The sequence below is a fragment of the Triticum dicoccoides genome, chromosome 2B (genome assembly GCF_002162155.2).
Source record: "Triticum dicoccoides isolate Atlit2015 ecotype Zavitan chromosome 2B, WEW_v2.0, whole genome shotgun sequence".
Taxonomy (NCBI): Eukaryota; Viridiplantae; Streptophyta; class Magnoliopsida; order Poales; family Poaceae; genus Triticum; species Triticum dicoccoides.
Genome location: NC_041383.1, coordinates 424346804 through 424363442, shown reverse-complemented (window position 1 = coordinate 424363442; position 16639 = coordinate 424346804). Strand labels below are relative to the sequence as shown.

General features: G+C 46.3%; 1 pseudogene; it reads left to right on the top strand.

Moving 5' to 3' along the window:
• Window positions 1-14992, top strand: part of LOC119367791 — a 143523-nt pseudogene extending 128531 nt beyond the window's left edge.
• Window positions 14993-16639: the final 1647 nt, after the last annotated feature.

Here is a 16639-nt window from a genome sequence, read left to right as displayed (position 1 = left end):
CTCATTTTTCAAGACATTCAACCAAGCATTCAAGGATGGAAAGGCATCTTCTTGGGAGGAACTCAATTTGCTAAGATTCAGAATTAAGAAGAGCTATGCTAGAGATTTCTGTCTCTGGCTTGACAACCTTGTCCTGTAATCTTTTGTTTTTTAGTAGCTGTTAGCTAGTAGCTTCTTTTTCTCTTTCTTTCTTTCTTTCTTTCTTTCTTCTTGTTTCTTGGCTTATCTCAAGCCTTTTTGTATTGCTGGATCTCTTTGCTGATATAATATAAAAATTGCAGTGGGGTTTTGCCCTACTATGTATAGTAAAAAAAAAGCTCCTTCTTCGGAAGACGAAGAGGAGGAAGCAGAGGAGGACGAGCCTCACTCTGAAGGTGGGAAGAAGCGTGCAGCTTCCCCGTCCCTGGAGGCCAAATCGCCCAAGAGGGGGAGAGGTTCTCATCCAGAGGCATCCACCACGGTTGCCGACAACAACCCGGAGTGGGATCACAGGGCCCAGCCCCTGGAAAAATCGTAAGTAACCAAAATCCGAATGCGTCTATGCGTCCTGGGCCATCTGGGTACAATAGTTTTAACTATCGCCATATCTCGTGTAGCCTGGCGAGGTCTCCTGCCGGACAGTCCTCATCGGAGGATTCACTGAGCTCGGATGCCGTGGCAAGCGAGACACCCCCGGAGGCTCCTTCTCCAAAGTCCAGGCGTGACACCGAGGTGTCGTCCCAAAGAGACCCAGACCAGGAGAGGCATGTCTCTGGAGCCGGACACGTGGGGGCAGTGGCCCCACGGCGTGTCGACGATGGGGGCGATCTTGGGTTCGGACCACAGCCGGATAAGGTCCTAGAGACCTCTAAGGCTCCAGGATCGGGCGAGCGGCCACCTTCAATGGAGGGAGGTTTGCCTACTCCTCCGGTAAACTCTGTCCATGCAGAGCTGCCGGGCGGTCTATCGACAGCGTTAAAGAACGCGTCTATCATCGATGAACATCGGACCCTCATGGGTGCGGTGGTTGGAAAGATTCAGTCTGCCAAAAGCAGGCTGAATGAGTCCTGCCTTGGCCTTATAAAGGCTTTTGAGGTATGGTTTCTGAGAAACCTTTGAGAAATTATCATAATATGAGCAGTAGCCCCTGATACACTGTCCGGCAAAAGAGAGGGAGCTGGGCAAGGGATCAAATCCTTTGTTAATGACGTGTACCTCTTTGTTTGAAAACAGACGTGTGCGGAGAAGACGTCCGCTCATAATGCGGAAATGTCCGAACTGAAGCAGAGCCTAGAACGGGCCAAGGAAGAACTTGGTCGTGTGAAGAAGCAATTAGAGGATAAGCAAGGTATGTTGAAACATTGTCTTGCATTAGGCACGAATGAGTAATTGTGCCTATTGAAAAGTATTTTTGTTGTATGCCCTAGGAGCGAGTGCCGAATATGAGGCCCTGAAGAAGGCTGTGGCTGATGCCAACGAGAAGGTTGTCGCCGAGCAGGCGCTTCGTGAAAAACACGAGGCCAAGGTCATCACAGCCGAGCGGGAGCTCCAGGAGGCTGTGAAGAAAAGCGAGGGCTTGGAGCAGAGTCTGGTAGGGAAAGAATCCGAACTCGCCCAAGCTATCCAAGCCGTGGAAGATGCTCGGGAAGAAGCCCGAGGTGCTGTACGGGACATTCAGGAGGCCCGGAAAGTTGTGGCTGGTAAGGCCTGCTGTATTCATGGCCATGTTTACATGATAGCGGGGAGAACTCTAAGCGACAAGCTGAATTCTTGTTTTTACAGGGGCGTTTGCGGATCTACCTCGCAGCATATCAGATGCCGCCCAATTTTATCAGACCGAGGAGAAGAAGTCTGCGGAGAGGAATTTCTGGTCGCAGTATTTGGCATCGAACTATCCGGTGCCTTTTATCGATCAGCTGAAGCAGCTGGTCGAACTGCACCAGGCGGCCGAACTAGCCATGAAGGACTTGATTGTCCGGCTGTGGCCTGCGGAGCCAATTCCAAGCAGTTACTTCGGACTCGTGAAGCGGATTGTGGGCGCCTGTCCTCGGCTTGACGCTATCAAGCGATCAATCTGTATAGAAGGTGCGCGCATGGCGTTTGCCCGTGCAAAAGTGCATTGGGGGAAGCTTGACGCGGAGAAGCTGATGACTGAGGGGCCGTCGGAGGGTAAGGAGCACCGCAAGCCCGAGCTGTACTATGAAGGTGTACTAAAAGGGGCCCGCAGTGTGCCAAAGACATTATATTTCCCTGAGGGCATTCATGCCACTTTTCGTAATATGGGATAATGGCATTTTTATTATATATTGCCTGTTTTGTTTGAACATATGTTCTTCCTGTGCGGCTGTTTATTGTATGTAAATCCTGAGAGTTGGCCAGTCGTCGGCTTCTGCCCCCACGTAAAAAGAATACGGGGGTGTTCGGGATATATCTGAACACTCTTTATCCCATAGTTGGGTCCTTTTAAGGAGGTGTTTCTCACCACGAACCAGGCAATCGGACTATAAGGCTTTATTATTCTCACTTAGCCATAGGAATTCGAGTATGGTCGGCGCGTCCCCTAGTGCTCGGAAGGCCGGACTAGGGGCTCTATTGGCGCCTGATCAGAAAACCGATCCGTCGCACTCTGCATTTATAATGGCATTGTGCGGAATAAATCTTTAAGGATTTTACAACCTCTCGAACAGCTGACCAGCTCTCGCTGCATCATGACAGTCGGTTTTCGGCTTTCTCTACCGAGGTGCTCGTCCGGCAGAACCGGGACACAATCGCAGTAGTTCTCCCAGCGCTACCTTAGCCGATAGAACGGAACGTAAGGTACCAAAACATGGGAGCCGGACAAACCCAACCAATGACCCAAGACATGATTCAGAGCTGATGCATATAGTGCTATAAGTTTGGGGTGCCGAGCGACCGAAAAGGTGGTCGGACTTTATTGCCGTATTGTGAAGCCCCTGGCATAACTGGGCGTAACACGAAGCGTGGTTGCCATTTTTTGGCAAAGAGGTGTCGATGATAAACGACGGCCGGTAAGTGTTATTTAAGTCTACGCATTGTAGTAGGATGATATGTCTATGCATATGAGTACAATGTATGATTATGAAAAGAGGTGTTTTTTGGCGGAACCTGTGATGGCCGGACTGGAGGGGGTTGTGAGTGGATCAAGAGTGAATCCGAACTGCCTTCTACCTGCATGTTCCTGCCATTGTGTGTCCGGGCTGATTCCACGCCGCCAATCCTGTTCTGCGTTAAAGTTAGTTTGTAAAGGCAAATGCTTGGATGCAGCTGGACGTCCTTTTGTGGTTGGTCTAAGGGTTCCTGATCGGACCTTGGTAAACCCAGCCGTTATACCGTGAAGTTGCGCGGACTCCTCAGTTGGTGTCTGTATAGTTGGTTGTCATATCAAAATTTTGATAGGCATGCGCGACTCGCTACTCCGGCAGCTGTATGATTTCCGCTCTAAGGGCGGGGTCCGGCCTTGCCCGTGGGCGTGATTATATCACACGGTGTTGGCCTAATGGTTTATCACGTGGAATCTAGTCAACGTGGTTCGTCCCGTTAGCATATGGTAAATTACCGTATGAGGGGAAGGTGTCGAAGAATTACTCTTTGGCGTGGCATTTTTTGGTGATTCAAAAACAATCGTTAGGGTGGTGGGCCAATAAACTTGGCCTTTGCACCTGGCATCCTTTAGAAGATGTTATTTGTGGTTTCATACCTGTGGGGGCTTTGTGTGTTATGGAGCCCCCGGACTACTAGGTCTAGGGGTACGGCAATTGAATTGATGTGGTAAGTGTGATCGGGGATGATCGGCCGTACTTTTATGTTCTGGGGGGTCTCTTGACTAGACGCCTCCCTCATTGTTTCCGACACACGACCGGTCGTTTTGTTTTGAGGATTCGGCATTCTCTATTGGTATGCTTTGTCGTCCTTCTAGGAGTACCGTGAATTTCACACGGTTGATCGAGTGTGTGGCTCGGGCCGAATAGGCTTGAGCTATTCTTTGTCCGTTCACCGGACTGGGAGTTGCTGGACTTGGCACCAGCTTCCTTGACTTGACGTTATGACCATTGCGCCGAGGCTTAAGGATGCCTCTTCGTGTATCGTTCTTACTGTCTTGGACCGTAGTGATGTGTGGATGTCGGGGTGTGTGCCTTTGGTTCTCCTGCTTAGGTTGGGGTAGCCAGTTGTGCCGCGTATGCCCCTTGTTAGGGCGGTCGAGTCCATACTCTTTGGTGGCCAGGATCTTGGTCCACCTATCCACTAGCAGATCCTGGTCAGCTTTAAGCTGCTCTTGCTTCCTTTGCAGGCTCCTTGCCGTGGCCATGACCCGTCGCTTGAGGCGAACTTGTTCCACTGGATCTTTAGGCACGCCGAATTCGTCATTGCCGAGGCTTACCTCATCTTCGGAGGGGGGGTGTATAGTTGTCCCTCTCCAAGTATCCCACCGTGGCCGGGCCGGCTTGCTTGAAGGTATGCTGATCAGGGCTGTATTCCTCTTCGGCACCATCCGGATTGCTTTCATCTCCGGGGCCGGTGTTGATGTGGCGGGGCTTGGAGCGGCGCCGAAGACGCCCATGCTTTGCTTTTCCTCCTAAGGGGTTACCCTCTGCTGCCTCGTCGCCATTGGTTTCCTTCCGAGTGTCCACCATGTATATATCGTATGAGGAGGTGGCCGTCCACCGCCCTGTGAGCGGTGGCTCCTGTAATTCTCCTGTATCATCGTCCATACCGTCGATGTCTTCGGAGTCGAAGTCAAGCACGTCGGCTAAATCATCGACCGTGGCAATGAAGTGGGTGGTGGGTGGGCAGTGAATTCCTTTATCGCCCGCTTCCCACTCAAGCTGGACATAGTTCGTCACAGAGCCTCCTAACAAAGAGAGAGAATTTAATGAGTTCAGCATGTCGCCAAAGAGCGAGTGCTGGAAGATGTCTGCAGCGGTAAACTCCATTACCGGAGCCCAACCTGGCTCGGCTGGCTCGAGGGCGTGCGGACCGGAACCAACAACCGGATACGAGTCCGGGGGCCAGGGGTTACAGGCTTCCGCTGAGGTGAGACCTGTGTTCAGCTCCACCTCCGATGAGTGTGCGGCCTGCGGGGCGGGGTCCATCCCTCCGTCCTTAGGCAACGCAACCTGCTCCAGATTTAGAGCCAAGGCTACTGTAGGGATGATATCCCAAGCTTTGTCTGACAGTAGGTCTAAGCCGTGCTCATCGTGACTGTTTGGCGCTCCTGGCGCAGGCCCAAATCCGTCGAAGATCAAGTCTCCGTGAATATCCGCTGTGTAGTTCAAGTTTCCAAACCTGACCTGGTGGCCAGGGGCGTAGCTATCGATCTGCTCCAGATGGCCAAGCGAATTGGCCCGCAGTGCGAAGCCGCCGAACACGAAGATCTGTCCGGGGAGAAAAGTCTCCCCCTGGACCGTGTTGTTGACGATTGAAGGCGCCATCAAACCCTGCAGCGACGACACAGAGGAACTCTCAATGAAAGCACCAATGTCGGTGTCAAAACCGGTGGATCTCGGGTAGGGGGTCCCGATCTGTGCGTCTCAGGCTGATGGTAACAGGAAGCGAGGGACACGATGTTTGTTGGAAATATGCCCTAGAGGCAATAATAAAAGTGTTATTATTATATTTCTTTGTTCATGATAATAGTCTTTTATTCATGCTATAACTGTATTATCCGGAAATCGTAATACACGTGTGAATACATAGACCACAATATGTCCCTAGTGAGCCTCTAGTTGACTAGCTCGTTGTGATCAACAGATAGTCATGGTTTCCTGGCTATGGACATTGGATGTCGTTGATAACGGGATCGCATCATTAGGAGAATGATGTGATGGACAAGACCCAATCCTAAGCATAGCACAAAGATCGTGTAGTTCGTTTGCTAGAGCTTTGCCAATGTCAAGTATCTCTTCCTTTGACCATGAGAGCGTGTAACTCCTGGATACCGTAGGAGTGCTTTGGGTGTATCAAACGTCACAACGTAACTGGGTGACTATAAAGGTGCACTACAGGTATCTCCGAAAGTATATATTGTTTTATGCGGATCGAGACTGGGATTTGTCACTCCGTGTAAACGGAGAGGTATCTCTGGGCCCACTCGGTAGGACATCATCATAATGTGCACAATGTGACCAAGGGGTTGATCATGGGATGATGTGTTACGGAACGAGTAAAGAGACTTGCCGGTAACGAGATTGAACAAGGTATCGGTATACCGACGATCGAATCTCGGGCAAGTAAAATACCGCTAGACAAAGGGAATTGAATACGGGATTGATTAAGTCCTTGACATCGTGGTTCATCTGATGAGATCATCGTGGAACATGTGGGAGCCATCATGGGTATCCAGATCCCGCTGTTGGTTATTGACCGGAGAACGTCTCGGTCATGTCTACATGTCTCCCGAACCCGTAGGGTCTACACACTTAAGGTTCGGTGACGCTAGGGTTATAAAGGAAGCTTGTATGTGGTTACCGAATGTTGTTCGGAGTCCTGGATGAGATCCCGGACGTCACGAGGAGTTCCGGAATGGTCCGGAGGTAAAGATTTATATATGGGAAGTCCTGTTTTGGTCACCGGAAAAGTTTCGGGCGATATCGGTAATGTACCGGGACCACCGGGAGGGTCCCGGGGGTCCACCAAGTGGGGCCACCTGCCCCAGAAGGTTGCGTGGGCCAAGTGTGGGAGGGGACCAGCCCCTAGGAGGGCCGGTGCGCCCCCCACAAGGGGGCCAAGGCGCAAGGGAGAGTGGGAGGGGGCAAACCCTAGTCCAGATGGGCCTTAAGGCCCACCTAGTGGGCGCCTCCCCTCTCTCCCCCTCTTGGCCGCCTCCCCAAGTCCCATCTAGGGCTGGCCGCACCCCTTGGGGTGGGAAACCCTAAAGGGGTCGCAGCCCCCCCTTCCCCCTATATATACTTGAGGTTTTGGGGCTGCCAACACATGAGTTCTCTCCCTCTTGGTGCAGCCCTACCTCTCTCCCTACTCCTCCTCTCCCGTGGTGCTTAGCGAAGCCCTGCTGGATTGCCACGCTCCTCCATCGCCACCACGCCGTTGTGCTGCTGTTGGATGGAGTCTTCCTCAACCTCTCCCTCTCTCCTTGCTGGATCAAGGCATGGGAGACGTCACCGGGCTATACGTGTGTTGAACGCGGAGGTGCCGTCCGTTCGGCACTTGATCATCGGTGATTTGAATCACAACGAGTACGACTCCTTCAACCCCGTTCACTTGAACGCTTCCGCTTAGCGATCTACAAGGGTATGTAGATGCACTCTCCTTCCCCTCGTTGCTGGTTTCTCCATAGATAGATCTTGGTGACACGTAGGAAAATTTTGAATTTCTGCTACGTTCCCCAACAGTGGCATCATGAGCTAGGTCTATTGCGTAGATTCTTTGCATGAGTAGAACACAAAGTAGTTGTGGGCGTTGATTTTGTTCAATATGCTTACCGTTACTAGTCCAATCTTGTTTCGACGGTATTGTGGGATGAAGCGGCCCGGACCGACCTTACACGTAATCTTACGTGAGACAGGTTCCACCGATTGACATGCACTTGGTGCATAAGGTGGCTAGCGGGTGCCAGTCTCTCCCACTTTAGTCGGAACGGATTCGATGAAAAGGGTCCTTATGAAGGGTAAATAGCAATTGGCATATCACGTTGTGGTTTTGCGTAGGTAAGAAACGTTCTTGCTAGAAACCCATAGCAGCCACGTAAAACATGCAACAACAATTAGAGGACGTCTAACTTGTTTTTGCAGGGTATGCTTTGTGATGTGATATGGCCAAGAAGAATGTGATGAATGATATGTGATGTATGAGATTGATCATGTTCTTGTAATAGGATTCACGACTTGCATGTCGATGAGTATGACAACCGGCAGGAGCCATAGGAGTTGTCTTTATTTTTGTATGACCTGCGTGTCATTGAAGAACGCCATGTAAACTACTTTACTTTATTGCTAAACGCGTTAGTCATAGAAGTAGAAGTAGTCGTTGGCGTGACAACTTCATGAAGACATGATGATGGAGATCATGATGATGGAGATCATGGTGTCATGCCGGTGACAAGAGGATCATGGAGCCCCGAAGATGAAGATCAAAGGAGCTATATGATATTGGCCATATCATGTCACTACTCTATTTGATTGCATGTGATGTTTATCATGTTTATGCATCTTGTTTGCTTAGAACGACGGTAGTAAATAAGATGATCCCTTACAAAATTTCAAGAAGTGTTCTCCCCTAACTGTGCACCGTTGCTACAGTTCGTCGCTTCTAAGCACCACGTGATGATCGGGTGTGATGGATTCTTACGTTCACATACAACGGGTGTAAGACAGTTTTACACAGCGAAAACACTTAGGGTTAACTTGACGAGCCTAGCATGTGCAGACATGGCCTCGGAACATGGAGACCGAAAGGTCGAGCATGAGTCGTATAGTAGATACGATCAACATGAAGATGTTCACCGATGATGACTAGTCCATCTCACGTGATGATCGGACACGGCCTAGTTGACTCGGATCATGTAATCACTTAGATGACCAGAGGGATGTCTATCTGAGTGGGAGTTCATAAGATGAACTTAATTATCCTGAACATAGTCAAAAGACCTTTTGCAAATTATGTCGTAGCTCGCGCTTTAGTTCTACTGTTTTAGATATGTTCCTAGAGAAAATATAGTTTGAAAGTTGAAAGTAGCAATTATGCGGACAGTAGAAGGCTTATGTCCTTAATGCACTGCTCAGTGTGTTGAACCTCGAACGTTGTCTGTGGATGTTGCGAACATCTGACATACACGTTTTGATAACTACGTGATAGTTCAGTTAAACGGTTTAGAATTGAGGCACCAAAGATGTTTTGGAAACATCGCGAAACATATGAGATGTTTTGAGGGCTGAAATTGGGATTTCAGGCTCGTGCCCATGGCAAGAGGTATAAGACCTCCGACGATTTTCTTAGCCTGCAAACTAAGGGAGAAAAGCTCAATCGTTGAGCTTGTGCTCAGATTGTCTGAGTGCAACAATCACTTGAATCGAGTGGGAGTTGATCTTCCAGATGAGATAGTGATGTTTCCCCAAAGTCATTGCCACCAAGCTGCTAGAGCTTCGTGATGAACTATAACATATCAAGGATAGAGATGATGATCCTTGAGGTATTCGCGTTGTTTGACATCGCGAAAGTAGAAATCAAGAAGGAGCATCAATTGTTGATGGTTGATGAAACCACTAGTTTCAAGAAGGGCAAGGGAAAGAAGGGATACTTCATGAAACGGCAAATCAGCTGCTGCACCAATGAAGAAACCCGAGGTTGAACCCAAACCCGAGACTAAGTGCTTCTGTAATAAGGGGAACAACCACTGGAGCAGAATTACCCTAGATACTTGGTAGATGAGAAGGCTGGCAAAGTCGATAGAAGTATATTGGATATACATTATGTTAATGTGTACTTTACTAGTACTCCTAGTAGCACCAGGGTATTAGATACCGGTTCGGTTGCTAAGTGTTAGTAACTCGAAATAAAAGGCTACGGAATAAACGGAGACTAGCTAAAGGAGAGCTGACGATATGTGTTGGAAGTGTTTCCAAGTTTGATGTGATCAAACATCGCATGCTCCCTCTACCATCAAGATTAGTATTAAACCTGAATGGTTTATTGAATCTCGATCGTAGTGATACACATTTTCATGCCAAAAGATATAAGATAGTAATGATAGTACCACTTACTTGTGGCACTGCCATGTAAGTCATATTGGTATAAAACGCATGAAGAAGCTCCATGTTGATGGATCTTTGGACTCACTCGTTTTTGAAAAGTTTGAGACATGCGAACCATGTCTATTGGTGTATACGCATGAAGAAACTCCATGCAGATGGATCGTTTAGACTCACTTGATTTTGAATCACTTGAGATATGCAAATCATACCACATGGACAAGATGACTGAAAAGCCTCGGTTTCAGTAAGATGGAACAAGATAGCAACTTGTTGGAAGCAACACATTTTGATGTGTGCAGTCCAATGAGTGCTGAGGCATGCAGTGAATATCATTATGTTCTTACTTCACAGATGATTTGAGTAGATGTTGAGTATATTTACTTGATGAATCACGAGTCTGAATTATTGAAAGGTTCAAGTAATTTCAGTGTGAAGTTGGAAGATCGTCGTGATAAGAGGATAAAAATATCTATGATATGATCATAGAGATGAATATCTGAATTACGAGTTTGGCACAGAATTAAGACATTGTGGAAATTGTTTCACAACTAATACAGCCTGGAACACCATAGTGTGATGGTGTGTCCGAACATCATAACTGCACCCTATTGGATATGATGCATACCATGATGTCTCTTATCGAATTACCACAATTGTTCATGGGTTAGGCATTAGAGACAACCACATTCACTTTAAATAGGGCACCACGTAATTCCGTTGAGATGACACCGTATGAATTATGGTTTAGAGAAACCTAAGTTGTCGTTTCTTAAAAGTTTGGGGCTGCGACGCTTATGTGAAAAAGTTTCAGGCCGATAAGCTCGAACCCAAAGCGGATAAATACATCTTCATAGGACAACCCAAAAACAGTTGGGTATGCCTCCTGTCTCAGAGCCGAAAGCAATAAAGGATTGTTTCTAGAATCGGGTCCTTTCTCGAGGAAAAGTTTCTCTCGAAAGAATTGAGTGGGAGGATGGTGGAGACTTGATGAGGTTATTGAACCGTCACTTCAACTAGTGTGTAGCAGGGCATAGGAAGTTGTTCCTGTGGCACCTACACCAATTGAAGTAGAAGCTTATGATAGTGATCATGAAGTTTTGGATCAAGTCACTACCGTACCTCGTAGGGTGACAAGGATGTGTACTGCTTCAGAGTGGTACAGTAATCCTGTCTTGAAGGTCATGTTGCTAGACAACAATGAACCTACGAGCTATGGAGAAGCAATGGTGGGCCCAAATTCCGACAAATGGTTAGAAACCATGAAATCCGAGATAGGATCCATGTATCAGAACAAAGCATGGACTTTGGTGGACTTGCCCGATGATCGGCAAGCCATTGAGATAAATGGATCTTTTAGAAGAAGACGGACGTGGACGGTAATGTCACCGTCTATGAAGCTCGACTTGTGGCGAAGAGTTTTTCACAAGTTCAAGGAGTTGACTACGATGAGATTTTCTCATCCGTAGCGATGCTTAAGTCCGTCGGATTCATGTTAGCATTAGCTGCATTTATGAAATCTGGCAGATGGATGACAAAACGAGTTTCCTTACCAACTTACGTAAGGAAAGGTTGTATGTGATACAATCAGAAAGGTTTTGTCGATCCTAAGGATGCTAAAAGGTATGCTAGCTCCAGCGATCCTTCCATGGACTGGAATAAGCATCTCGGAGTTGGAATGTGCGCTTTGATAAGATGATCAAAGATTTTGGGTTTATACAAAGTTTATGAGAAACTTGTATTTCCAAAGAAGTGAGTGGGAGCACTATAGAATTTCTGATGAGTATATGTTGTTGACATATTGTTGATCAGAAATGACGTAGAATTTCTGGAAAGCATATAGGGTTATTTTGAAAGTGTTTTTCAATGGAAAGCCTGGATTAAGCTACTTGAGCATTGAGCATCAAGATCTATAAGGATAGATCAAAACACTTAATGGTACTTTCAAATGAGCACATACCTTGACATGATCTTGAAGGTGTTCAAGATGGACTAGTCAAAGAAGGAGTTCTTGCCTGAATTGTAATGTACGAAGTTAAGACTTAAAGCTCGACCACGGCAGAATAGAGAGAAAGGACGAAGGTCGTCCCCTATGCTTAAGACGTAGGCTCTACAGTATGCTATGCTGTGTACCGCACCTAAAGTGTGCTTTGCCATGAGTCAGTCAAGGGGTATAAGAGTGATCCAAGAATGGATCACAGGACAGCGGTCAAAGTTATCCTTAGTAACTAGTGGACTAAGGAATTTTCTCGATTATGGAGGTGATAAAAAAGTTTGTCGTAAAAGGTTACGTCGATGCAAGCTTGACACCTATCCGGATAGCTCTGAGTAGAGATACCGGATACGTATAATGGAGCAACAATTTAGAATAGCTCCAAATAGAACAGTTATTTGGAATAGCTCCAAATAGAGCGTGGTAGCTACATCTAGGAGATGACATAGAGATTTGTAAAGCACACACGGATCTGAAAGGTTCAGACCCGTTGACTAAAACCTCTCTCACAAGCAACATGATCAAACATAAAACTCATTGAGTGTTAATCACATAGTGATGTGAACTAGACTACTGACTCTAGTAAACTCTTGGGTATTAGTCACATGGCGATGTGACCTGTGAGTGTTAATCACATGGCAATGTGAACTAGATTATTGACTCTAGTGCAAGTGGGAGACTGTTGGAAATATGCCCTAGAGGCAATAATAAAAGTGTTATTATTATATTTCTTTGTTCATGATAATAGTCTTTTATTCATGCTATAACTGTATTATCCGGAAATCGTAATACACGTGTGAATACATAGACCACAATATGTCCCTAGTGAGCCTCTAGTTGACTAGCTCGTTGTGATCAACAGATAGTCATGGTTTCCTGGCTATGGACATTGGATGTCGTTGATAACGGGATCACATCATTAGGAGAATGATGTGATGGACAAGACCCAATCCTAAGCATAGCACAAAGATCGTGTAGTTCGTTTGCTAGAGCTTTGCCAATGTCAAGTATCTCTTCCTTTGACCATGAGAGCGTGTAACTCCTGGATACCGTAGGAGTGCTTTGGGTGTATCAAACGTCACAACGTAACTGGGTGACTATAAAGGTGCCCTACAGGTATCTCCGAAAGTATCTATTGTTTTATGCGGATCGAGACTGGGATTTGTCACTCCGTGTAAATGGAGAGGTATCTTTGGGCCCACTCGGTAGGACATCATCATAATGTGCACAATGTGACCAAGGGGTTGATCACGGGATGATGTGTTACGGAACGAGTAAAGAGACTTGCCGGTAACGAGATTGAACAAGGTATCGGTATACCGACGATCGAATCTCGGGCAAGTAAAATACCGCTAGACAAAGGGAATTGAATACGGGATTGATTAAGTCCTTGACATCGTGGTTCATCCGATGAGATCATCGTGGCACATGTGGGAGCCATCATGGGTATCCAGATCCCGCTGTTGGTTATTGACCGGAGAACGTCTCGGTCATGTCTACATGTCTCCCGAACCCGTAGGGTCTACACACTTAAGGTTCGGTGACGCTAGGGTTATAAAGGAAGCTTGTATGTGGTTACCGAATGTTGTTCGGAGTCCCGGATGAGATCCCGGACGTCACGAGGAGTTCCGGAATGGTCCGGAGGTAAAGATTTATATATGGGAAGTCCTGTTTTGGTCACCGGAAAAGTTTCGGGCGATATCGGTAATGTACCGGGACCACCGGGAGGGTCCCGGGGGTCCACCAAGTGGGGCCACCTGCCCCAGAAGGTTGCGTGGGCCAAGTGTGGGAGGGGACCAGCCCCTAGGAGGGCCGGTGCGCCCCCCACAAGGGGGACAAGGCGCAAGGGAGAGTGGGAGGGGGAAAACCCTAGTCCAGATGGGCCTTAAGGCCCACCTAGTGGGCGCCTCCCCTCTCTCCCCCTCTTGGCCGCCTCCCCAAGTCCCATCTAGGGCTGGCCGCACCCCTTGGGGTGGGAAACCCTAAAGGGGTCGCAGCCCCCCCTTCCCCCTATATATACTTGAGGTTTTGGGGCTGCCAACACATGAGTTCTCTCCCTCTTGGTGCAGCCCTACCTCTCTCCCTACTCCTCCTCTCCCGTGGTGCTTAGCGAAGCCCTGCTGGATTGCCACGCTCCTCCATCGCCACCACGCCGTTGTGCTGCTGTTGGATGGAGTCTTCCTCAACCTCTCCCTCTCTCCTTGCTGGATCAAGGCATGGGAGACGTCACCGGGCTGTACGTGTGTTGAACGCGGAGGTGTCGTCCGTTCGGCACTTGGTCATCGGTGATTTGAATCACAACCAGTACGACTCCTTCAACCCCATTCACTTGAACGCTTCCGCTTAGCGATCTACAAGGGTATGTAGATGCACTCTCCTTCCCCTCGTTGCTGGTTTCTCCATAGATAGATCTTGGTGACACGTAGGAAAATTTTGAATTTCTGCTACGTTCCCCAACAATGTTTACCCAGGTTTGGGCCCTCTCGATGGAGGTAAAACCCTACTTCCTGCTTGATTAATATTAAAGATATGAGTAGTACAAGAGTAGATCTACCACGAGATCGTAGAGGCTAAACCCTAAGAGCTAGCCTATGATGGTATGATTGTGATTGTGATCGGCCTTCTAAGGACCAATCTCTCCGGTTTATATAGACACCGGAGAGGGCTAGGGTTTACATGGAGTCGGTTACAAGGAAGAAAACACAATATCCGGATCGCCAAGCTTGCCTTCCACGCAAAGGAGAGTCCCATCCGGACACGGGCCGAAGTCTTGAGTCTTGTATCTTCACGCTTCAATAGTCCGGACGATGTATATAGTTCGGCTGTCTGGATACCCCCTAATCCAGGACTCCCTCAGTCATGTCGGTTTCTATAGGAGATTTATCAAAGACTTTTCTAAAATTTCTAGGCCTCTTACAAATCTTTTGCAAAAGGATATCCCTTTTGTTTTTATGATGATTGTTTGGAAGCCTTCGAAACACTAAAGAAAGCCTTAATTTCTGCACCTATTGTTCAACCACCTGATTGGAATTTGCCTTTTGAAATTATGTGTGATGCTAGTGGTTATGCTATTGGTGTTGTTCTAGGACAAAAAGTTGATAAGAAACTAAATGCTACCCACTATGCTAGTAAAACTCTAGGCAGTGCTCAACAAAATTATGCTACCACTGAAAAAGAATTCTTAGCAGTTGTGTTTGCTTGTGATAAATTTAGATCCTACATTGTTTATTCCAAAGTGACCGTTCACACCGATCATGCTGCTATAAAATATCTTATGGAAAATAAAGATGCTAAACCTAGACTCATTAGGTGGGTTCTTCTACTACAAGAATTTGATTTGCATATCACTGATAGAAAAGGAGCAGAGAACCCCATAGCTGATAACTTGTCTAGGCTCGAAAATATTCTTAATGACCCCCAACCTATTAATGATAGCTTTCCTGATGAGCAGTTAGCTGCAATAAATGTCTCTAATAGTACACCTTGGTATGCTGATTATGCTAATTATATTGTTGCTAAATACATACCACCTAGCTTCACTTACAAACAAAAAAAATTCTTCTATGATTTAAGGCATTACTTTTGGGATGACCCACATCTTCATAAAGAAAGAGTAGATGGTATTGTTAGACGTTGTGTACCTGAGCATGAACAGGAACAAATCCTACGAAAATGTCACTCTGAGGCTTATGGAGGACATCATGCGGGAGACAGAACCGCTCGTAAGGTATTGCAATCTGGGTTTTATTGGCCTACTCTCTTCAAGGATTCCCGTAAGTTCGTCTTATCTTGTGATGAATGCCAAAGAATAGGTAATATCGGTAAGCGTCAAGAAATGCCTATGAATTATTCACTTGTTGTTGAACCATTTGCTGTTTGTGGATTTGATTTCATGGGACCTTTTCCTTCCTCTAATGGGTATACTCATATTTTGGTTGCTGTTGATTATGTTACTAAGTGGGTGGAAGCTATTCCAACTAGTAGTGCTGATGACAACACCTCTATTAAAATGCTTAAGGAAGTTATTTTTCCAAGGTTTGGAGTCCCTAGATATTTACTAACTGATGGTGGTTCACACTTTATTCATGGTGCTTTCCATAAAATGCTTGTCAAGTATGATGTTAACCATAAAATTGCATCACCCTATCATCCTCAGTCTAGTGGACAAGTTGAACTTAGCAATAGAGAAATAAAACTAATTTTACAAAAGACTGTCAATAGGTCTTGGAAGAATTGGTCTAAAAAATTAGATGATGCACTTTGGGCTTATAGAGCAGCATATAAAAATCCTATGGGTATGTTTCCTTATAAAATGATTTATGGAAAAGCTTGTCATTTGTCTCTTGAGTTAGAACATAAAGCATATTGGGTAATTGAAGAACTCAACTATGATTTCAAACTTGCTGGTGAAAATAGGTTATTTGTTATTAGCTCGTTAGATGAATGGATAACCCAAGCTTATGAAAATGCAAAGTTATTGAAAGAAAAAGTTAAAAGATGGCATGATAAAAGAATCCAAAAGCATGAGTTCAAGGTTGGAGAATATGTTCTTTTGTACAACTCTGATTTTAGATTCTTTGCAAAAAAAACTCCTCTCCAAATGGGAACGACCCTATGTTATCGAGGAGGTTTGTCGATCTAGAGCTATCAAAATAAATAATGCCGAAGGTACTAACCCGAAGGTCATTAATGGGCGACGAATAAAACATTATATCTCAGGTACGCCCATTAATGTTGAAAGCAATATTATCCAAACTATGACACCGAAAGAACACATAAAAGAAACCTTTTGGAACACTCCAGAATCGTGAAAAAGAGGAGGTATGTGATACGATAATTAAACGGACTCCAAAAAATCCGCAAAAATATTTTTTGTCAGTTTTGGAATATTTAGAAAATTATGAAAATAAGAAACTACTAGGAAGGTGACCCTGATGGGCACAAG